The sequence below is a fragment of the Coenobita brevimanus genome, chromosome 21 (assembly GCF_032717465.1).
Source record: "Coenobita brevimanus isolate Jiangsu-jjx chromosome 21, ASM3271746v2, whole genome shotgun sequence".
Lineage (NCBI taxonomy): Eukaryota > Metazoa > Arthropoda > Malacostraca > Decapoda > Coenobitidae > Coenobita > Coenobita brevimanus.
In genome coordinates, this window is record NC_136974.1 from 27613926 (window position 1) to 27639810 (window position 25885).

At 44.6% G+C, this 25885-nt stretch overlaps 1 protein-coding gene across 1 annotated transcript in view; it reads right to left on the reverse strand.

Annotated features, from left to right (window-relative positions):
* Positions 1-25885, reverse strand: part of Not11 (CCR4-NOT transcription complex subunit 11) — a 191012-nt gene that overhangs the window by 116401 nt on the left and 48726 nt on the right. The gene's annotated exons all lie outside the window — the stretch shown is intronic.

A 25885-nucleotide genomic window follows, 5' to 3' on the forward strand; every position in this document is an offset into this window, starting at 1 on the left:
TCTTAAATGTCAGGAACAATTTGCCTAGCCCCGGGTTCCTACGCTCCTGGGTGGGGCGACATATATATAGATAGATAGATAGATAGATAGATAAACAGGTAGGTGAGGGCACTCACCATCCACTCACTCAATGTAGTGCTGCTCATGGATGTCTGCCCTTTCCTCTCCTCCTTTCTTCTTTCCTTCCTTCCTCTTCTGTCTTTCTTTACTTCATTTTTTCCTCATCCTTCTGCCTACGAGTGACTTTACACGCCCTCCTCTGTCTTTCTTTCCTTCATTCTTTCCTCTTCCTTCTGCCTATGGGTGACTCTGCTTTGAGTGACAAGCCAAGTGTTTCCAGTACAATAGGAAACCATTTACTACACTGGGTGGTAACCATATAACCAAATCATGGGGCCTGGAGGTTTAGTGGGTAATTACGGAGCTCCAATCGGATTGAGCTGGTGAAGGTTTATATCCAGGGGGTGGTTGGGGTTTACTGCATACGTAATGCCACTCAGGGATGAGTGACGCTGGTCACTCTCATCTTAGGCTAAATGTCAGGACCAACTTGCCTAGCCCCAGGCTCCTTCGCTCCTCATGAGGCAAAGTAGGATTGGATGATGGATGGATGGATGTATATATATACATATATATATATACTCCGCAGAGCAAAGTGCTCTTCTAGAATGCATGGTCAAAAAGGGGGCAGCTCCCTGTCACAGGCACCTCCTTACATCCTTACGTGTAATTCATTCACTTTGATCCAAAGTCAGTACTTCTACTACATACCTGATCTATCTTTTTTTAGCTTTAGTCAGTACTTTTGCTTCCTTAACTTTCATATTTTTACTTCTGCACACTTTCTATGGTATGGTTTAGGAATATGTGCTTGAGTTAATGAGAATGAGAGGGCAAGAGAGGGAGTATGTCTGATGATAAGCAAGAAGTGAAAGGAGACTATAAAAGAATATGGAACAGTGGGTGCAAGGACTGTATGGATGAGGATGAAAGTACAGGGTGTCCCAGATAAACGAAAGGGTTGGGTACCTTTAGAATCTTTCGTATATCGATTTTTCCTAAACTGAGCATTTTTTCCCCATAACAAACTTAAGAAAACGACGTGATGCATTCCAGAAGCCCCCCAGAACTGTCATCTAACTACTCTGTACTGTACTAGGTGGGTTGTAAGCTCTTAAATCTACAGTAGAAATGTTAATAAAACCTAAGTGAACTTTATGCAGTTGTTTATTTATCAAATTACTAAGTAAAAAATAGAAAACAGCACTGTATAGTATACAAAGGTAAGGCCCGATCTCACTCATGCCCTGGCCTTCCTTGTGTCTCTGGATAATTTTGAGCTTGCGCTCCAGCATCAGGAATCAGTCTTGCTTCTTCTTGAAAGGCTCCACAGATGATGATGATGATGATGATGATGAAGGTGAATGACACGTAGGTGGCATGATGCAAGATGCGAAAGATGTGAAAGATTCTCAGAGGACAGAAGGCGTGCTCCACACAGCCGGGGAGTGGGAACAGACGGGGACGAAGCAGAGGTAATTGCTTGCCTCGCTATACACGACAGTGGCGCTGCGGTTGGTCGCATACCAAATTTGAATAATTTTCTCGTAGCGCTTTCTGTACCATCAAAGCAGATGCTTTCGTATAGGGGAATTTGTCCTATATTTTCACTTTTGTACCTTCGAATTTCCATATATTGGGGCTTCATATATCGGGGACTCCCTGTAGGTATACAAGCTTGGGCAATTGTATGTGCGAATGCGCCGACAGAGGACCGAGTGGGAAGAGTGAAAGATGAGTTTTGGGCAAGTGTAGAAGCTAGTATGGACAAGTTTGAGAGGAGCGAGAGAGTGTTTTTGCTTGCACACATGAATGGCAAAGTTGGGAATGTACGTGTGGATGGAGTGATTGGTCATTGGGGTGTGCCAGCTGAAGCGAATGGAAATGGTAGTGCTTTGGTGGACATCTATGCTAGCAAGGGGTTGGCAATAGCCAACACCTTCTTCCGGCATCCACAGGTATACATGGAGAGTCACGAGAAGGATGGACAGTGAACTTGTTGCACGAAAGGAAATGATAGATTATGTGTGTGTGGATGAGCGAATGAGAAGACAAGTGTTGGATGCAAGCATGTGGAGAGGGTGAGGGAATGGAATCTCAGACCATCACTTAGTGATGGCCAAGGTAAGGCTGCAAAGAAAATGGGTGAAGAGACGAAGGGGAAGACAAGAGGAAACAGCTCCTGTGAAAAGAGTAGAGAAGTTGCAAGGAAGTGAGAAAATGGCAGCATATCAAAGCATAGTGGAAGAAAGATTGGGAAGGTATGAGTTAGAGCAGAAGGAAGGGGTTCGTTTTGTTTTTGTTTTTAAAGGCTCCAACATGCTTGCATGTGTCGGCCTTGGTCACCTAATGGCGGCTCTCCACGCTGCACGATCCATTGCAGCCTCCCTGTTCAGTCCCTTAACCCTAAGGTCACACTTAATGACCTCGTCCCATGTCTTTCTCGGTCTACCCCTCATAACCCCACCCCCAATATTAACACTTCTCACCTTCCTCACCCAATTATCATCCCCCATCCTCTCCACATGTCCAAACCACCTCAATCTACCTCTCCTCATCACAACACCAATACACTCCAGTCCCATCCTACCTCTCAACTCTTCCATTGTAAACCCAGCCCCTCCAGGCCTTGGACGCAGGGACGCACTGCACATCCACCTAATCATTGTCATTTCTGCATGTCTGAGCCGGCGAATATCTTCCTCCTTCACTGCCCAGGTCTCACTGCCATACAGCATTACACTCCTAACACATGCTGCATACAAAGACCCCTTAGCACGTAGGGAGAGCCCTCTCAATGTCAGGAGAGGCAAGAGCTCCCTGAACTTCTTCCAACCACTTCTCACCCTAGCCACAGAGCTAGCTCCAGCCCCACCTCCAGCACACAACATGTCTCCCAAATAACAAAACTCTTCCACACACTCAAGAGATTCACCAGCAAGTTCAATCCTTTCACATCTGACAATCTCCACCTGCTCACCCCAGCACGCCGTACACATAAAATCAGCATTATCTCGCAGTCTACCTCTGATACCACTACATCTCTTATGCACCCATTTATCACACACACACCACACAAGATGGAATTACTTCCCACACTCTTGTGGCAAACTGCACATGGCCACTCTCTCTCGTCTTTGACAGTACCGCCACCAACCCTAGATATCATCACTTTTGTTTTATCTGCATTTACCCTTAAACCCTTTTGCCCCATACCATCTCTCCACTTCCTAAACCTTTCCTCTGCCTCCCTTTCATTCTCTGCAATCAACACCAAATCATCAGCATACAACAACTCCCACAGGAGTCGGTTTCTAATGTCACGTGAAAGGGCTTCAAGTACCATGATAAACAACATGGGACTCAAGACTGACCCCTGATGCACACCAACATTCACGGAAAACTCATCACTCAAATCTCCATTCACTCTTACCTGGGTGTGAGCATCCACACACATGGCCATAACCACCCTAACCAGACACTCCTCCATGCAAGATATTCATGGAAGAGATAGGTGCAGCATGCGAGGTGGTTTGTGGAGTGAGGAGGAGATGCAGGGGTGTGCAAGGGACAGCATGGTGGAATGATGAGGTGAAATGAGCTGTGGAACAAAAGAAGAAGGCATATTGTGACTGGCTAGCGAGTATAGGTAGGGGAGAAAATGAGAGAGAGAGAAGAGAAAGGTATATGTGAGAAGAAAGGAGGTGAAGAGACTGGTGAAGGAGATTAAGAAGAGAGTGGATGAACAGTTTGGGAGGAATCTGAGCATGAAATGGAGGGAGAGTAAGAAATTGTTTTGGAAGGAGGAAATGATAATAAGACAGTGTGAAAGGGGAAACAGTAGGGGAGTGAAAGAAGGGAATAATAGATTGTTGGTGGAGAAGAGTGAGAAAATGAGGAGATGGAAGGAGCACTTTGAGGATTTGTTAAATGTAGGGAGTGAGAGCAGTGTGAGTACAAGTGGTTGGGGAATGGCTGGGAGAAGTGATGAAATGAGGGAGGAAGAGATCAGTAGGGCAGATGCAGTTGACACAATGAAGAAGATCAAGATGGGAAAGGCCCCAGTAATAAATGGAGTGTGTGGTGAAATGCTGAAGTATGGGGGTGAGATTGTTGTGGAGTGGATATGGAAGTTGTGTAGATTGGCTTGGGAAGAGGGAAGGGTTCCAGAGGACTGGAAATCAGGTATAATTGTTCCTTCATACAAAGGAAGAGGGGAGAGAGTAGGGGTATTTGCCTTCTTTGGTGTGATTGGAAAAATATATGGCAGAATACTCACTGATCAGGTTAGGCATATAACAGAGGAGCTAGTTGGAGAAGAACAAGGGAGATTTGGGAAGGGAAAAGAGTGTGTAGATCAGATATTTGTACTAAGATGTTTAGTGACGTATTTAGAGAGGGGAAAGAAAGTGTATGCTGCCTTCATGAACTTGGAGAAAGAATATGACAAAGTAGATAGAGTATGTGGAAGGAATTAAGAATATATGGAGTGGACAGGAAGTTGTCGAGTGCTGTGAAGAGTATATACGAGCGAGCTAGGGCTACGGTTCGACTGGATGGCGAGCTGAGTGAGGTCTTTGATCTCAATGTGGGACTGAAACAGGGTTGTGTGATGTCTCCATGGCTGTTTAATACATTCATGGATGGGGTTGTAAAGGAGGTGCAAGGTAGGGCAGTGGATGTGGGGGTGGCTCTAATGAATGAGGGTGAGATATGCAAGATTCCGGTGTTGCTGTTTGCTGATGATACAGTACTGTTGAGTGAAGATGAATGGGAGTTGCAAGTTTTTGTGAATAAATTTGGGACAGTGTGCAAGAAGAGGAATCTGAAAGTTAATGTAAACAAGAGTAAAGTAATGGTGTTTGAGAGGAATGAAGTCACAGAATGCACAGTGTGGTTGGATGAAGAGGATATGGAGAATATGAGTGCATTCAAGTAATTGGGTAGTGTGATGAGTAAGGATGGAAGTTTTGTGGATGAAGTGCTGGAAAGGGTACAGCAGGGAAGGAAGCTTGTTGGTTCACTGAAAGCGATGATGAGAAATAGGGAGGTGAGTATGGAAGTTAAGAAGTCATTGCATGATAGTATAGGGAGTCCCCAACTCATGAAAATAATTGGTTCTTAAAGGTCTTTCGTACGTCGTTTTTTTTCTAAGTCCATCTCTCTCTCTCTCTCTCTCCAGCCCAACCCTAATCCCATAATTACTGAGGTCACACCATCCCCTTCATAGAGGTAGGAGTAGGTAGAGGCGGCATAAGGGATTAACCACGGGTAGGTCAGAGTGAGGCCGACAGATCTGACTCGACCAACATGGCGGCGACCTCTCTGACAGCTGTCTGACTTGGTTCCACTGACCAGGCGCGAGTGTTTTCTTAGTTGCAAACAGAAAAAATGAGGAAGAAAGTAGGTTATGAATGGAAGGAGAAAAGAAAGTAGTTAATGAATGAAAAAAAAAGGAAGCATTGAAGAACATACGGTAAAATGAAGGATGGAAGACAGATAGATGATTTAAAATAATATACATCAGCACATTATGAAAAAAGTTTATATTTATTATTCTATATAATATTCAGCTTGACTTTACTAACTCCAGTCATATACATAATGTACACTTACAAATTATAATTCACTCTAAAGATACTCACCAGTGAAATGTAATGGATGGGTCAGATTTCTTATCTCCTCTTTCATTACACCCAAATGCGACACAGGTGGTGGGCATTTTTGGAGACTTAGGTTATTTGATGGTGAGTTACAACTTAGGACAGAACGTCTCACACCCACAGCTGAACTACAACTAAAACCAGAGGTAGAATGAAGTCTACTTTGTTTCTGACATTCTCCCTGAAGAAAACCAGGTGGACACACAGCTGGAGGTATTAAAGGCTTAATAATCTCATGGCCACACCCACGGAGGTAGGATTAGGACTCTTACCTCTATGGGCACAGCCATAGAGGTAGGAGTGCACAGCAATCTTCTTCGTCAAGTAGGTGTTGCCATGACCTCTTGACTTGACCAATATGGCCGTTTGACAGTTCTCTGGCTTCACCGGAGCCTTCTCCCGCCGACTCTACCCTAATCCTACCTCTATGATCCCCTTTCTACACCAAACCCATTTCTGTGCTATCCTCACTCTCCCTCTCTCTCTCCTCTCCAGCCCAACCCTAATCCCATAATTACTAGGTTACACCATACCTAATTACATTCTCTCTCTCTCTCTCTCTCTCTCCTCTCCAACCCAACCCTAATCCCATAATTACTGAGGTTACACCATACCTACTTATGTGCTCTCTCTCTCTCTCTCTCTCTCTCTCCTCTCCAACCCAACCCTAATCCCATAATTACTGAGGTTACACCATACCTACTTATGTCCTCTCTCTCTCTCTCTCTCTCTCTCTCTCTCTCTCTCTTCTCTCTCCCCCCCAGATTAGAGCCCATTATTGTCTCTACTCCTCCACTTATCCCCTACCATTCCCTGAACTGTAATTATCACCTCACCTCCTGTCAAAGGCTTCACCTGACCCCATCTTTCCTTGCTATGACTGACCCCCCCCCCCCACACACACAATTTTTCTCGTATCTGCGGATTTTAGTGAGTCGATCCTTCATAAGTAGAGGTCTGCAGGGGCGCACCCAGGGGGTGCCACCAGGCCTGGGTCCCCCCCTTAGCTCTCTGGGTCCTTTAAAAATTTATATATATTTATTTCGATAACAGCAAAACATGAAAAATTGGCAAGTACAAACAAAGCGTAACACATGAGCCAGAAGCTCCATGACTCTAAACCTGCATGTGACCTCCCGGTAATTATCCGATTACCTGACCTCACCTCACTACGGGCTCCGCCCTTAGTAAATTCCTGAGTGTGCCTCTGGGGGTCTGACTGTATTGTGATCCCTACCCTGACGTATGGAAGCGAGGCATGGACCTTGCTAGAGAGGAACAAGTAGGAGTGAGAGCAGTGGAAATGAGTTACCTGAGAGGAGCATGTGGAGTGACATGGAGGGACAGGTGGACGAATGAAGAAGTGAAAGAATGTTGTGGGGTGGGTGTGGATGTGATTTGAGAAAATTAGGAGAAATACACTTAGGTGGTTTGGACATGTGGTGAGAACGGAGAATGAAAAACTGACTAAGATGGTGTATGTATGTGAAGTGGAGGGAGGGAGGGAGAGGGAGGGGGAGACAGAGGATGAGGTGGAAGGATGGAGTTGAGAGGTATATAAGGGAAGGAGTGAGCTGTGGGGAGGGCAGTCAAATTGTGGCTGACAGAGTGACTTGGATGCGTTCTGTCTGCAGCCATCCTTTGCGGGATCAGGGTGTCGGGCTATAGAGAGAGAGAGACACTTTCTTTTACCATATCAATCAATTTTCATCTAGGCCTTCAATGACTCATTCCACCTTCAAATCATTCCCTTCATATAACCATAAAATCTACGTAGATTCCCTTCTACCCATTATTAACTGACGTCCATATTCCACATCTTACAGATCCAAACTGTTTAATTGATTCACTCTGTGTGTTGTACTCCACACACATTCTACCAAAATGTGTCATGGATTAAAAAAAAAAAAAAAAAAAAAAAGTTGCCGTGGCTACAACAGTTCTCCCAATTGATCTTCAGCCAGATTTTCATTTTTTTTTTTAGCTAATTTCACGTACAGCAATCCCTTGTTTATCTGGACATATTCACTGTCCGGATACTGGACATTGGCTCTAGCAAACCATTATCCGAATTCTATGTCCAGAAGCCTTAACCTCGTAAGGGGTGGCCACAAGCAAATCGCCTCCATGTCGCCCAGTCCCCCGCCATTTCACTGCCTTGCTCCCAGTTCACACCCCCCTCTCTCATAAACCTCTCCACTCCATCCTTCCATCTCATCCTTGGCCTCCCCCTCCATTTCCCCTCTTCCACCTCACTCACATACACTCTCCTTGTCAGTCTTTCACTCTCCATCCTCTTCACATGGCCAAACCACCACAATGTGTTTCTCCTAATGCTTCTTATCACATCCACATCCAAACCACAATGCTCCTTCACATCCTCATTTGTCAGTCTCTCTCCATGTGACCCCACATGCTCCTCTCAAATAACTCATTTCCACTGCTCTCACTCTTGACTTCTGTCCCTCCAACGAGGTCCAAGCTTCACTTTCATACGTTAGAGTTGGTATCACAATACTGTCGTGTAGTAACTTTTTTACTTCCATGCTCACTTCCCTGTTTTTTATTACTGCTTTCAAGGAATCAGCAACCTTTTATCCTTGTTGTACAATTTCAAGCACTTCACTCTCCAAACTTCCATCCTTACTCATCACACTACCCAAGTACTTAAACACACTCACATTTTCCAATTCCTCCTCATCCAGCCTCACTGTACATTCAGTGACTTCACTTCTCTCGAAGAACAATACTTTACTCTTCCTTACATTCACCTTTAGATTCTGTTTCATACACACTCTCCCAAACTCATCCACCAAGCCTTGCAGCTCCCTTTCGTCTTTACTTAACCCGTCGCGTCCCAGAGACGTGAATTAACGCGGCAACATTGCAAGGTCCCTAATTTGCATAATTTTCAATTTTCGCGAGTGAGTTCGCGAGTGATTTTTGGCATGTATACATGGGACACCTTCCTCTATTCCTCTACAAGATGCCAAGCAGGGACAATGCCTTACACTGCATAACCTCCCCCCCCCCCTGCACGCGATTGTCTCGGCAATTCACCTGTTACCAGTGACCTGGCCAATAAAGACATTCAGGGCCAGAGTGATTCCCCAATCGATGACAATGTGGAGGACAAAGTCTACATAGCATTAGAGGAAGAAACAGTCAGAAATGATGATCAGGTAATGTGGGAAAAAAAGGTCATGAATGGTGATGAGTTAGTGAGTGAAAGAATGCTTATAATGCCTATATTACTGTTTGAAAACCAATATACTCTTGTACTACATATAAATTCGTACCAAGTAAATAAATAAATACTGTTTATGAGTGGATAAAATAATTACCCTCCCATAGAACTCATTTTCTTTCGTGCCAACCTGTTAGAAAACCCAGTCAGGTAAGGAGGTACTCGTACCTAGATCGAGTATTTTAAACCTCAGGTGAGCGATTTCTCTATGAATTTTCAATGTTTCTCACCAAAAGCGGATCTTTGAGCAAAAAAAAAAAAAAAGGTCCAAAAATGTCGGGACTGGGGCGTACCACTGCCCAGAAAACGGCGGGATGGGGCGGGTTAACAACATAGTATCAACTGCAAATAACAGTACAGGGAGTTTCCAAACACTGCCCTCTCTCATTAAGGTCACTCCAACATCCACTGCCCTACCTTGTATCTCTTTTATAACCCCATCCTTATACAGTTTGAACAACCATGGAGACATGACAGATCCCTGTTTCAATCAAACCTTCAAGTAGAAAAATTCACTCAGTTCACTATCCACACGCACTGCAGCCTTAGCACCCTCATACATACTCTTCACAGCAATCAACAACTTCCCATCTACTCCATATATTCTTAATTCTTTCCACAATCCTTGTCTATCCACCATGTCATATGCTTTCTCCAAATCCATGAAAGCCGCATACAACTTCTTTCCCTTCTCTAGAAACTTTTCCACTAAAGATCTAAGAATGAATATCTGATCTACACAACCTCTTTCCTTCCTAAAACCTCCCTGTTCTTCTCCAACTAATTCCTCTTATTTCTCTATCTCAGTCAATAGGTATCCTACCACATACTTTTCCTATTACACTAAGAAGACAAATGCCCCTATGATTACCACACACTTCTTTTTCCCCTTTTCCTTTGTACAAGGGAATAATTATCCCTGACTTCCAATCCTCCAGGACTCTACCTTCCTTCCAGGCCAATCTGCACATCTTCCACATCGATTCTACTACTATCTCTCCCCCATGCTTCAGCATTTCACCACACACTCCATCAATTCCTGGGGTTTTCCACATTTTGACTTTCTTCACTGCTTCCACAACTTCCATCCTACTGATTTCTTCCTCTCCTCTCACATCCCGACTTCTCCCAGCCATTCCCCAGCCACTTACACTCGCATTACTTTCATTCTATATGTTCAACAATTCATTAAAGTGTTCTCTCCATCTGCTCACTTTTCCTCCCTTCTCCATTAGTAATCTACCATTTTTATCTTTCACTCCCTGACTAACTTCACTACCACCTTGTCTAACTCTCTTTACCTCTTTCCAGAACATTTTCTTACATTCCCTCCACTTTACACTCAAATTCCTTCCAAATTCCTCATCCACTCCCTTCTTACTCTCACTTACCAATCTTTGCACGTCTCTCTTCCTCTCAACATACAACTCTCTCTTCTGTCTCTCAACTCCTCCACATCCCTGTTTCCAGTGCTGGGCAGGTGCGTAAACACTTGCGCAAAGCGCAATTGCGCACCCTTGCACTCCGGTGATATCGTTTGCGCATTGCACACAGCATGAGACCATGCGCAATTTTGCGCTTGCGCACATGAAAAGGCAGGTGCGTAAGCGCAAACTTAGTTGCCCTTGCACAACAAAATTTGCGCTTTCGCACCTGCCCTGTGGATTGCGCACTGCGCAATCCAAGAGATACGTGGTCTTCCAGGGGACACGTGGTCTTGGGAGCTGCCCGGATGGGGGAGGCTGGGGCGGGTCGCGAGGGTGGGTTGGCGGGGGGAGGCAGGAGGGAAGGGGGTAGTAGCATTTCTTAATATGCTTAAACAGAGATAATGTATTTTTAATATTTTTTAAATTATTATTATTAGTAAATAATAATAAATTACTAAATGTACGATATTTACAGAGGAAATATGTGCAGCATGTGAGGTAGTGTGTGGAAGGAAGAGAAGGCGGAGGGGGGTGCAAGGAACAGCGTGGTGGACTGAAGAGGTGAGACAGGCTGTGACACAAAAGAAGAAAGCATACAATGAGTGGATGAGAAATAGGGGCGTGGAAGAAGTTGAGAGGCGGAAGAGAGAGTTATATGTAGAAAGAAAGAGAGAGGTGAAAAGATTAGTAAGAGAGAGTAAGAAGAGAGTGGATGAGGAATTTGGAAGGAATTTGAGTGTAAAGTGGAGGGACCGTAAGAAAATGTTCTGGAAAGAGGTGAAAAGAGTAAGACAGGGTGGAAGTGAAGTTAGCAGGGGAGTGAAAGATAAAAATGGTAGATTACTAGTGGAGAAGGGAGAAAAAGTGAGCAGATGGAGAGAACACTTTAATGAATTGTTGAACACAGAGGATGGAAGTAATGCGAGTATAAGTGGCTGGGGAATGGCTGGGAGAAGGAGGGAGGTGAGAAGACAGGAAGAAATCAGTAGGATAGAAGTTGTGGAAGCAATGAAGAAAGTTAAATCGGGATGAAAGCCCCAGGAATTGATGGAGTGTGTGGTGAAATGCTGAAGCATGGGGGAGAGATAGTAGTAGAATGGATGTGGAAGATGTGCAGATTGGCCTGGGAGGAAGGTAGAGTCCCGGAGGATTGGAAGTCAGGTATAATTATTCCCTTGTACAAGGGAAAAGGGGAAAAAGAAGTGTGTGGTAATCATAGGGGCATTTGTCTTCTTAGTATAATAGGAAAAGTGTATAGTAGGATACTTATTGACAGTTAGAGAAAGAACAGAGAAATTAGTTGGAGAAGAACAGGGAGGCTTTAGGAAGGGAAGAGGTTGTGTAGATCAGATATTCATTCTTAGATCTTTAGTGGAAAAGTTTCTAAAGAAGGGAAAGAAGTTGTATGCAGCTTTCATGGATTTGGAGAAAGTATATGACACGGTGGATAGACAAGGATTGTGGAAAGTGTTAAGAATATATGGAGTAGATGGGAAGTTGTTGAATGCTGTGAAGAGTATGTACGATGGTGCGAAGGCTGCAGTGCATGTGGATGGTGCACTAAGTGAATTTTTCTCTTTGAAAGTTGGGTTGAAACACGGATGTGTCATGTCTCCATGGTTGTTCAATCTGTACATGGATGGGGTAATAAAAGAGGTACAAGGTAGGGTAGTGGATGTTGGAGTGGCCCTGGTGAGAGAGGATAGTGTTTGGAAACTCTCTGTACTGTTGTTTGCAGATGATACTGTGTTGTTGGGTGAAGACGAAAGGGAGCTGCAAGGCTTAGTGGATGAGTTTGGGAGAGTGTGTATAGAATCTAAATGTGAATGTAGGGAAGAGTAAAGTGATGGTCTTTGAGAGAGGTGAAGTCAGTGAATGTACAGCGAGGTTGGATGGTGAGAAATTGGAAAATGTGAGTTCGTTTAAGTACTTGGGTAGTGTGATGAGTAAGGATGGAGGTTTGGAGGGTGAAGTGCTTGAAAGGGTACAGCAGGGAAGAAAGGTTGCTGGTTTTTTGAAAGCAGTGATAAGAAACAGGGAAGTGAGCATGGAAGTGAAAAAGTTACTACATGACAGTATTGTGATACCAACTCTAACTTACGGAAGTGAAGCTTGGACGTTGTTGGAAGGACACAAGTCAAGTGTGAGAGCAGTGGAAATGAGTTATTTAAGAGGAGCCTGTGGAGTCACATGGAGAGACAGGCTGATAAATGAGGATATAAAGGAGCGTTGTGGTGTGGATGCGGATGTGACAGGAAGCATTATGAAGAACACACTGAGGTGGTTTGGCCATGTGGAGAGGATGGGGGGTGAAAGATTGACGAAGAGAGTGTATGTGAGTGAGGTGGAGGGGGGAAGAGGGAGGGGGAGGCCGAGGATGAGATGGAGGGATGGGGTGGAGAGGTATATGAGAGAGGGGGGTGTGAGTTGGGAGCAGGGCAGTGAAATGGCGGGGGACTGGGCGACTTGGAGACGATTTGTTTGTGGCCACCCCAAACGTGATTGAGGCGTCTGGCAATAGATAGATAGACATTATTATTTAAGATTAGCATATGCAATTCCTTACACAAACCATTAAAACATATTATTTAAATCAAATATCCACAGCCTAATGGATATTTGATTTAAATACTCTGTTTTCATGATTTTTTTTATTTTTTGTAACGTATTACGTATGCTATTGTATATCTATATTGAATTATTAAATAAATTGTCTTGACAAGACAAGAGAGAGAGAGAGAGAGATAAAAAGCATTATTCTGTGAGAGAGAGAGAGAGAGAGAGAGAATAAATAAGGGAATGGCAAAGGAGCATCCCTTTGAGTGTGGAGATAAGGCATAAACTTCGTCCCTCTTTTTTCTCTTATTCTCCATTCCTTCCCTCCTCTCTCTCTCATTCTCCATTCCCTCCCTCCACTGTCGGAGAGAGAGAGAGAGAGAGAGAGAGAGTTGATGATACAGTAATCTTGTGATCTTTGTCAATGCTTTGGTAAATATAGGCTGTTTTTCCCGGATAATGACCTACTGTACCTCAGTCACGGCGGGTGGTGGGAAGGTTGCTAATTTAGTAATTTATTTAATTATACCAATAAATATTTTACAGTGATTCCCACAAATATATGCAAATGATTTGTGCTAGTGCTTTGCCACATTCCACAAGCTAAATATTAGATTGCGCACTTGTGCAAATTACAAATAATAGAAAATAATAATAATAAATAAATGTAAGTAAGTAGGCATGCTGTTTTATTTAAATATCTCAATATTTTTCAGTAATTCACAAAAATATATGCAAATGGTTTGCGCTTGCACTTTGCAACACTGTGCAAGCTAAATAGTTGTCAGATTGCGCATTTGCGCTTGTGCAAGGTAGTAAACTGTGGATTGCGCTTTGCGCTTCCGCAAGGTCCTTCTTCATTTGCACTGCCCACCACTGCCTGTTTCTCATCCACTCATTGTATGCATTCTTCTTTTGTGCCACAGCCTGCCTCATCTCTTCATTCCACCATGCTGTTCCTTGCACCCCTTTCATCTCCTCTTCACCCTACACACCACCTCACATGCTGCACAGATTTCTTCTGTGAATATCCTGCACACACATTCCACGTCCCCCATCTGCTCCAATCCATATTTACCCAATCGTTCCTCCACTTCTCTCTTATATTCTGCCTCATTCTCACTCTCTTGTAACCTTTCCACTCTCCCTGCATATACTACCTCCTCCTGACCTTCCCTTCTTATATTTCCCCATTCACTTGGACACTGATTCTGACTACCACCAAGTGGTGGTCGGAAAAACCACCCCCCCAACCTCTACATGCTCTTGCATCCATTACACACTTTCGCATCCTTTCATCCACACACACATAATCAATCACTGCCTTCCTTTCATTCAGTTCGCCACCCACCCTTCTCAACACTCGCCACGTATACCTGTGGATCATTTTGTGCATGAAGAGGGTATTGGCTATCACCAACCCCCTCCTGTCACAAACGTCCACTAAAGCACTGCCACTCTCATCTATCTCAGCAGGCACACCCCACTCACCAACTACTCCATCCACCTTCACATTCCCTACTTTTCCATTCATATCTCCAATCAAAAACACTCTCTCATTCCTTTCAAATTTTTCCATGCACACTTCCACATTTGTCCAGAACTCTTTTCTCACTCTGCTTGCACGATCTTGCGTTGGCACATACACGCACAGAACTGCCCACATTTGTAGTCCAACTTTCAATCTTACCCACACAATCCGAATTTACTTGCCATTATCCGAACATAAAAGTCCCCAAGAACTTCGGCTGGCCAGCCAACATCTTCAAACAATCGGTATCAAGGCTGCTGGACTCTAGTCATGCGTGGGAAATAGACCATAACCCAGAACCTGAGTTAAAATGTCCATCCATCCCTGTATTGAACGGTCAAAGTTGTGCGCTAGCCCGATCACTCCCAATGAACCTCCAGCACCCAAGTAATACCGACTGGAACCTGCAAGTGGTGTCAAAACGCCTGTACGCATCCTCACCGAATGTCCAAAGTCGCGCAGTCACCGGAATTAGTCTTTCCCAACTGCCACTGTGCATGTAATACAGACCGCAAGCCACGAATACATGTATGGTGACAGCACCCGTCCATTTCTACACCGAACGTCGAAAGTCGCCCAGTCACTGGGAGTTGTGTTCCGAACAGCCAACATGCATGTAAGATAGTCCACAAGCCACGAGTAAATATATGGTAAAAGAGCCTGTCCACCTCTACACCAAATGGCGGGAGTACCCCAGCCTCTGGGATTAGTGTGAAACCTCCCACAATGCATGCCTGTCCACTCCTCTACCGACTGGTCAGAGTGGCAGACCACATTTGTTATACACTGCCTGAGGTGGTGATGAACTGGTCATCCACCGTTGTCATCACATTATAACCCTTGCCTGAGCAAACGGGAATGAATCTTGTATGCAGATGTCGGTTTGTCATGTTTTGCTTCCTCTGTGCTCAGAGGCGAGCTTGGGGAGCGATATAACAGCACTGTACTGCTTGCCGGCCTCCAAGCCCGCACCTCACTTCCCGTCTTTGTATTCCTCAAGTGTGGTCATGCTCTAGCATGCATGGCTGTGAGTGCAGTTGCTTTTGTGGTGGTCCCCTACATTTTCCAGGTTGTGGCCCTCCTCTGCTACATTTTCATGTGTGTGAAGATGGCCCCACCACCACCTGAGAAGCGGAAGAGGAAGGTTTTGACTCTGGAGAAGAAACGAGAGATATTGAGCAAAATTGATGTGGGCTGGACCACAGGACACATACGGAAGGAATATGATCTAGCCTGTTCAACACTGTTTGATATCAAGAAGTCATGGGACAAGCTTATGCAGTACAGACAGGACTTTGGTGAAAGCACATGTAGAGGCAACAGGAAGGCCCGGCAGGCCGTCATAGACCAGTCGACACTGTTGTGATTTTGTCAGCAACGTGCTGCCGGAATGCTTGTGGGTGGGAACAAGTTGAAGGCTGCAACTGAGAAGTTTGCACTCCTGCACAATGTGCATAACCGAAGGTTGGCTCTTTCGCTTCAAGCTTCACCATGAAATTACATGCCATAAGGCATATGGCGAGGCTTTGGATGCGGCAGCAGAGGATATAGACCAGTTTCGCCAGAAAGTGCAGGGCGAGGCTCTTGCCCTTGGTCAAGACTATAATGCTGACAAAACTGTTCTATTCTACTGCCCATTGTCCACCAACACCCTGGCAGAGGATATGGAGACGACTATGCCTGGTCACAAGTTATCCAAACAACGTGTCTCTGTTTTGTGATGTGCTAATGCTAATGGAATGCACCGCCTCAAACACGTTATTGTTTGGTGTGCAAAACAACCACGTTTTACCTCTGTTGTGTGGTACCAATCTGCGAAGGCCTGGTTTACTACCAAGATTTTCAGAGACTGGATCCACAGACACTTCGTCAGGGAGGTTATCCATTATCAAACGGAGGTCCTTGGTCTTGCTTTCAACAAGGTGAAGGCACTCCTGCTCCTGGACAATGCCCCTGCACATCCATCTACGAAGGATTTGGTTGTTGATGATGGGCGCATTAGGTGCTTGTTTCTGCCACCTAATACGACTGCTCTGACTCAACCGATGGACCAGGGTGTTATCGTGGCTGCCAAGAGACTGTACTGGTGAAGGTTCCTCAATGAGGTGATGGTGGTGCTGGAGGACAAGGACATGGCCAAGAACACATGTGGGGAGAAGACCTTGCAGAATCATCGGTGTTACAACCTGAGCTCTGCAATGTTCAATTGGGCGAACACATGGAAAGAAGTCTCCATGAAAACTCTTAAAATCGGTTGGTCTCGTCTCCTCCAGGGAAGCTAAGCTGAGCACGACTTTGAAGGGTTTGACGTGGATAATTTCCACGTTCATCTTCACACACAGGAACGTTGTGGGGTGGATGTGGTTGAGAAGATTAGGAAAAATACACTGAGGTGGTTTAGACATGTGGAGAGAATGGAGAATGAAAGACTGACTAAGAGGGTGTATGTAGGTGAGGTGGAGGGAGGGAGAGGGAGGGGTAGACCGAGGATGAGGTGGAGGGATGGAGTTGAGAGGTATATGAGGGAGGGGGGGGTGAGTTGGGGGGAGGGTAGTCAAATTGTGGGTGACTGAGCGACTTGGAGGCGTTTTGTCTGTGGCCACCCTTTGCGGGATTAGGGCATCGGGCTATAGATAGATAGATAGATCTTCACACAGCAGGAGAGCAGATGGACGTCGATGACATGAGGGACTGGCTGGACGACGATGGCGGTGATCCTGGCCATCAGACGATGTCTGATGAGGAGATCGCCCCTGCTGCCTCTGCGGGCATGAAAGAGGACAGTGACACTGATGAGGACGAAGATGAGGACCCTGACTCGCTGCCCCCCAACTACTCCATCACCCCCTCATTTCCGTGCTCTACATGCCAGTCTTGAGGAGGTGCTGGTATGCCGAGCACCCACACTGTGACAGGGAGTTGGTGACACTCAGCCTGGTGATGGAGCTGCATGCAGTAAGCGATGCTGTTATCCTTCGGCAGAATCATTGATCCTAACGTCAGGCCAGGATTGACTCCTTCTTCAAGCCTGCCACCCCCATGAGTGCCAGCCCAATCTCACCACCTCCACCACCACCACCATCTCATTTCCTGCCTTCACCACTGGACCCGCAACCAAGCACATCAACAGCTATTACGTCTCCGTTGGATGTAAGTGTGCGGCTGTCTTCAGAGTCTCTTGGGGTGGGCAGGCCATCATCACTGTGCCGCACATTCATACTCATCGCTGAACTCCAGCAGATAGAGGAGGAGGAGGAGGAGGTGCAGTTCTTTGACCTTTGCTAAATGCAAAGGTTAGCCACTAGACCACATGGGACAACCGTACACCTGCTGGAGGTGTGCGGGTTACAAAGCCTGTCTGTTGTCCACGGGGTGGAAAGTACCCCAACTGAATGTCTTTTGGCAGGGAACTTTAGGTTATTTTACAGTTTTCTTCGTGTTTAAAATTATTTTGGATACTCCCATTTGTGTTTTGATGTCAAAATCTGGCAGACTGACCTAAAAACCACGCCAAAATTAGGAGGGGTACTGCACATACAGTGGTGTATAGGTAGCATGTTTTTTGTTTTTAATGTTTTTTTTTGGCATTGTTTTCCTGGTGTTTAAAATTATTTTGGATTTTCCTACGTGTGTTTTGATTTCTAAATATGGCAGAATGACCTGAAAACAGTGCCAAAATTAGGAGGGATACTGTACATACAGTAGTGTAAAGGTATAAAGTTTGTTGGTTTTCAACATTTTGTTTGCATGGTTTTCTTGTGTTTAAAAATATCCTCAAGTGTGTTTTGATGTCAAAATATGGCAGACTGATCTGAAAACAGTGCAAGAATTGGGAGGGGTACTGTACATGCCCCCACCATCTGTCCTTCCCCTTGTGACAACCCAGCGAGATCCCCAGAGCCACTGTCTGACTCACTTCATCATTTCTGCAACATTCGTGGCCTTTCCTCTGACTTTCTCACAGCTGAGCACCACCTAACCTCCTCTACACCTCATCTTCTCTTCCTAAATGAGACTCAGCTGTCTGAGGTGACTGAAAGCAAACCTTTTTCTGTATCCTCCTACTTTCTTTATGCTCATTTCAATGCCAAAGGTGGCTATTGTGCATATGTATGCAACAATATATCTTGCTCTCGTGTTCCTGAATTTGAATCTTCCATTTTCTCTACTCTCTGACTTCAGCTTTCCTGTCATTCTCAAACTAGATATACCTGTGCTGTTTACTTATCCCCTAATTCTACTGACTATGAAACATTCTTCGACTATCTTACTTCTAAGGCAGAACACATTCTATCCATTTCTCCTTTCTCTGAAATCCCCATTCTAGGAGATTTCAATGTTCACCACCACCTTTGGCTCTCCTCCCCTTTCACTGATCCACCTGGTGAACAACCCTAATTCTTTTCTATCCATAATGACCTAGAGCACATTGTACAGCACCTTACCCGTATCCCTGACCACCTTGGATAGAGTTCCAACATACCTGACACCTTCCTTACAACTAATCCCTTGGCTTATGCTGTTCGTCTTTTCTCCCTGTTGGGCTCCTCCGATCACAACCTTATCACCTTAACTCATTCTATCGCTCCAGTACAGCCTGTGGATCCTCCAAAGAAACGTCAGTTGTGGCACTCTGGAGACGCTGATTGGGATGCCCTCAAGCAGTACTTCTTTGATTTTCCCTGGAATGATTATTGCTTCCATGGCCGAGAGCCATCTGAGTATGCCTTGCACATTTTGGGGGTTATTCTCTCGGGCATGGAGGCATACATTCCTTTCTTATATCCTTTGACTAATGGAAAAAAAAAAAAAAAAAAGTTTAATCATGCTTGTGCTAATGATGTCCACAACAAGGGGAAGGCCTACAAAAGGTATAGGAGCCAACCCACTCCTGATATCTTCTATGTTTCTGCCCAGAATCATGCTAAATCTGTTTTTCGCTCAGCTAAAAATAATTTCATCTGTACTAAATGCTCTGAATACTCCAACTCAAATTCTTCCCACTCCTTCTGGCACCTTGCCAAAAACCTTTCTAACAACTAAACCTCATCATCTTTCCCTCCTCTTTTTCATCCTGACGGCTCTATAGCCATTTCTTCTACAGATAAAGGAGAATTCTTTGCCCAGCCTTTCTCCTTCAATTCCACCTTAGACAATTCCAGTGCTGTCCCTCCATCACTTCCCTCTGACTTCTTCATGGCTGACATCAAAATTTCTTCAATTGATGTATTCTCTGCCATCACTGGCCACAATACTAACAAGGCATATGGGCCTGAAGGGGGCCCCTCCTGCTGTCCTCGAGAACTGCGCTTCTGTGAATACACCCTGCCTGGGTAAATTCTTTCGCCTTTGTCTATCAACTTGTACCATTCCTTCTTGCTGGAAGTTTGCTCTCTTTCTGCCTGTCCCAAAGAAGGGTGACCATTCCCAACCCTCCAAGTATCACCCAATTGCTTTAACATCCTGTATTTCAAAAGATTTTGATTCTATTCTTAACAAAAAAAAACTTTTATAGTATCTTTCCTGTCACAACCTTCTTTCTGATCGTCAGTATGGGTTCCATCAGGGACATTCCACTGGTGATCTTCTCACCTACCTTTCATACTCCTGGTCATCCTCCTTTTGGGACTTTGGAGAATGCTTTGCCATTGCACTTGACATCTCAAAGGCTTTCGATCGAGTCTGGCATAAATCTTTAATTTCCAAACTGCCCTTGTAAGGGTTCTGTTCTTCTAACTGTACCTTTACCTCTAGCCTCCTTTCTGGTCATTCTATAGCTGCTGCTGTCAATGGCTACCATCCCTCTCCTAGAGCTATCAATGGTGGTGTTCCTCAGGGCTCTGTCCTATCACCAACACTCTTTCTTTTAGTCATCAAGCTGTACATCTAACCCTGTCCATTCATACGCTGATGACTCCACCCTTCACCTCTCCATTCGCTTTCCACAGTGCCCCTCTCAGCAGTTACTTCAACAAACAATGGATGAGGCTATGGCACACCTAATGTTTGATTTGGCTTATACAGTATGACCTCACTATAACGGACTAACTGGGGCCCAAACCATTCTGAAAAATGCGAAATTCCGATAAAAGCAACATCCGGATGTCCCTGTGCTAATCCGGACTTTTTCCCATACTGTATATCAGACATTAGTCCGGATCGCATGAGCAGTTTTTAAACTGTTTTGACTACCACTGTGGTACTGTACTGTGTTATACCTTCACTGCATTAATCAAATGGTATAATATGTATAATAATACATTACTGTACACTGATAAATATGTCTTTTATTTACCTTATTGTGGCGAACATAGCTGAAATGGTCAGGCAGTCTGGACTGCTTCTGGCTTTATCAGACTTTGTCCAATGTATAGGATTTTAGTCTGGTAGCTCCTCGAGTAGGTAGGTGGGGGCGCCCACCATCCACTCACTCAATGTAGTGCTGCTCTCGGGTGTCTGCCCTGTCCTCTTCTCCATCCTTTTTTCCTTCCATCTTCTGTCTTTTTTTCCTTCATTCTTTTCTCTTCCTTCTGCCTACGGGTGTCTTTACAGTCCCTCTTCTGTCTTTCATTCCTTCATTCTTTCCTCTCCCTTCTGCCTGTGGGTGACTCTACACTGAGTGACAAGCCAAATGGTTTCCTTAACACCAGGAAACCATTTACTACGCTGGGTGGTAACCATATAACCAAATTTTGGCGCCTGGTGGTTTAGTGGGTAATTATTGTGCTCCAGTTGGATTGAACCAGTGAAGGTTTATATCTAAGGGGTGATTGGGGTTTATTGCTCATGTAATGCCACTCAGGGATGAGTGAGGCTGGTCACTCTCATCTTAAATGTCAGGACCAACTGCCAAGCCCCGGGCTTCTACGCTCCTCATGGGGCAACGTAGGATTGGATGATGGATGGATGGAAGCTCCTCGAGTCTGATAAAAGCGAATTCCAGTCTATTGAAGTCCGTTATATCAAGGTTTTACTGTATATCTGACTGGGGTAAAAGTAATCTCGTTGTTTGTTATCATCATCCAGACCTCCTTTCCCACCCTAGGGCAGGGGGAGGAGTAGCAATGTCCAGACAGTCCATATTTGCCAAATCCAATGGGCCATGCTTCCATTCACTCACCATTCAAGCTCCCGGAATTCTGGCTCTATCTGATGGGCCATAAGCATTCACCACGTTCTGTAGCTTCACATAAACGTATCCAGTAGAGTCAATCCTGACGCTGTCACGTTAAAAATGGGGTGCAAAATCCCTGATCATGCGCTTCTCCTCACAATAGTCATCCAGCCAGCTCGATCTCTTGTCAATCCCCTGGCCTCACTGACTTCCAAACCTATCTTCCTCACACACTAATCCACCACATCCCTCCACCTTCTCCTTGGCCTATGTCACCTCCTCCCTCCTTCAAATTCGCTCAGATATACCTTTTTCACCACTCTGTTGTTATCCATTCTCTCCACATGACCATACCATATCAGTACACTCTCTTCGAATCTGGTGTCTATACACTTCCTCACTCCATATCTTTCACAAATCACATTATTTTGTATCCTATTCACACTCTGTACTCCACATACATTCCTCAGTAGTCCCATCTCCACTGCTCTCAAGCTTGACTTCTCATTTTCATGCCACACCATGGTCTTCCATCTATATGTTAAAGCTGGCACTAACACTCCTTCATGTAAGCCTCGTGCAGATGTGACACTCAAGCCTCTGTTTCTTATCATGGCCCTCATTGCACCAGCTATTTTCCTTCTTTGTGTCACTCTACTTACCACTTCTTTTGCACATTTTCCTCTCTTTTCTATCTTTGTACCCAAGTATTTGAACTCTCTCACCCATTTCACTCCTCTCCAGTCACTGTAACCTCACACTGGAAGTCACCGTCTCTCTCGATTACCATCACTTTTCTCTTTTCTACTTTACTCTCAAGGCACGACGCTCACAGACATCAGCACAACTCTGCACTAGTCCACCAAGCTCTTGTCCGGTATTTGGAAGTAGTACTGCATACAACAAATCTGAGATATTCCATCCATCACCATTCATTACCAATGCCATTCCCCTCTCCATTACTTGTGATTTTACTTCTCTCATCACCCCATCCATATATATACTGAACAACCATGGGGACATCACACATCCTCGTTGCACTCCCACAATGATCGTGAACCATTCACTTAGAAGCTAATATACCCTTACACATGCTTCACTACCATCATGAAAACTCTTGATGGCACCTAGCAGCTTACCATCTACACCGTGCATGCACAAAACCATCCACAATCCTTCTCTGTCTACTTTGCAGTATGCTTTTTCCAGATCCATGAATGCCATAAACATCTTATAGTCCTTCTCACAAGTCCTCTCTACTATCTGCCTTTCTGCAAATATTTGATACTTACATCCTCTGCCACTCCTAAAGGCACCCTGTTCATCACTTACCCGGACTTCTGATATCTCTTACTTTCCGTTTAAAAAATTCTTCGATATACCTTCCCTACCACATCCAATAAACTTATGCCATGATAATTCTTGTACTCACTTCGCTCATCTTTATTTTTGTACAGGGGTACAATCACAGCTTTTTTCCACTCTGCTGGCATAGTTTCACTCATCCATGCCTTCTTACATATCTCCATCATGCATTTCATTCCGGTCTCTCCACTGCACTTAATCATCTCTGCATATACCTCATCAATCCCAGCTGCTTTCCCATTTTTCAGCTGTTTCACAGAGTTCTTCACCTGTGCGAGTGTCACGTTTCTTATCACTGCATTCCTTCTCTGCGTACCCCCAAAGCCAATCATGTTTACAACCGCTCTGCTCTCTCTATTCCCATTCATCAGGCTTTCAAAATTTTCTTTCCATCTGGTCCTTACTTCATCCCCATGGGTTAATAACCTACCACTTACATCCTGCCCCCTTTCACATTTCATTCTGCTGTCACTTTAACATTTCCACACCTCTTTCCAGAATAACTTCCTATTTTCATTGTAATTTACATTCATTTTTCTTCCTAGATCATCATTTACCTCCTTCTTTTTCCTCTTCACTAGTCTCTTTATGTGCTTCTTGCTCTCAATACATTCAATTCTTATTTCAAGTGAACCTCTGTCCTGTAACCACTCTAGCCGCTTCTTCCTCTTTTCCTCCACTGCTCTCTTAACCTCTTCATCCCACCATACTGTACCCTTCTTCTTCATTGTTACTCTTGCCACACCACACACTGCTTTACCATTCCTAACTAAACTATCCCTATATGCATTCCACAGGCTGTCCAGATCCATTTCATTCCAATTCACTGATGCTCACTCCTCCCTACTTTGGTCCTGTAATCATCTGCTATTTCTTTGATCCTCAGCTTCTTGACTTTCAGTCTTTCTCTCTGACTGCTCCTCACCCTCCTGGTCCACCTCACTCCTCTCAGCTTGACCTTGCATACCACAATCATATGATGTGACAGACCTCCACATTGTCCTTTCATGGCCCTTGTATCAGCAACCGTTCCCAGCATCAACTTCTGTGCGAGCACATAATCAATCAGGCTCCTTTCAACAAGATCCCCGTTCCCTCTATACCATGTACATTTATGTGTATCTTTGTGCTTGAATTATGAGTTACAAATGCACAACCTCCTCCCTGACACATACGGTATCCTTCAGTCGCTTCCCATTATCATATTCTCCTGTCACTTCATTACAACCCATTATGTTATCCTCAGGACCAGTGCCTACTCTTTCACTTATATCGCCCATTATGATCACATTATAGCCCCTGGCCACTTCTCCCACTGCTTCATACAGCTCATCCTAAAACCTGTCTTTCTCTCCCTCGCTCCTGTCATCACACAGTGCATACGCTACAATCACTCCCACTTTCACGTTCTCTAACTTGAACTTGACATACATACATCTCGGGCTGACACATTTGTAATCTCTCATTTCACCCTGCCACACGTCATTCATCAACAAAACAACAACTTCCTCGCATCTTCCTCGCCCATTCAAGCCCAACCTCACACACGTTACACCCTCCCACTCCTCCACTTCACACCCTTCATCTTTGTCTCATACAATGCCATCACAACTTATCTCACACTCTTGAACACACTCACCACTTCCACTCTCTTGCTCTCCTCAATCACACCTCTCACATTCCACATGGCCATGCAAATCTGCCCATTTGGTTGGAGCCCTGTACAGGTATTGGGCTCTCCAAGGCTTTCCGAAACATTTGCCATGATTAAGTAATTTTAGATAGGGGAATCTGGGGGACACTTAACCTAGCCCAAAACCCAGGTTATATGGTTACCACCCAATGTAGTAAACAGTTTCTTGGGTACAGGAAGCCATTTGGGTTGTCTCTCGAAGCAGAGACCATAAGGCATCCCTACACTGAGTAAGTGGATGATGGGTGCCCCAGTCTACAACACACATCAAAAACTCAGCTCTTACACCCACCAACCTGACAGAATCTTTCACAGGAGTACCCTCTAATTTTTAACAATATCCAGCTTAATCCTGTATCATCTTTAAACTTACAGTACTTAGGGTTTCATTCTCTCAGGATTTATCTTAGAAAGAACATATTACCTCTCGTAAAATCTGGTTCCAAAAGATTAGGAGTGCTAAGCAGACTCCGTGCCTTCTTTAACCCTGCACAGATGTTGACTTTATACACATTTTATTTGCCCCTGAGTAGAGTACAATTCTCATGTGTGGGGAGGCTCCCCACATACAGCTCTTCTCAACAAGTTGGAGCCAAAGGCTTTTTGTCTCATCAACTCTACTCCTCTTACTAGCTCCCTTCATCCTCTGTATCTTTGCTGTACTGTTGCACCTTTATCTCTTTTCTATCGCTACTTCAATGGTCACTGCTCGTCTGAACTATCTGCTTGCATCCCTCCTCTACTATGGTGGGAACGTTGCACCCATCTAGCAACAAACTCTCATCCCTTTTCTGTCCGACTCTCTAATGCAAGAGATAACCATTCGTGTATGCAACAGGTCAACTCTGGAACTGTCTCCCTCTGTCTATATTTCCTACTGCCTATGATCTCCAGTCTTTCAAATGCAGTGTGTCCAGGCATCTGGAAATGAACAGTTCTTGAATCTGGCTCTCTTATCTTGTTTTTGTTCTTTTTTCTCTGGGAGAGAACAATTTACAGGCTCCTGGCCTTTGGTTCCTTCTTTGCATAACAAAAAAAAAAAAAAAAAAAAAAAAAAAAAAGTGTATGGGCTTTTTTTTGTTTTTCATGGTTTTCTTGGTGTTTAAAATTATTTTGGATTCTCCTATGTGTGTTTTGATGTCTAAATATGGCAGAATGTCCTGAAAACAGTGCGAAAAGTAGGAGGGGTACTGTATATACAGTAGTGTGTAGGTAGGGTGTTTTTTGGT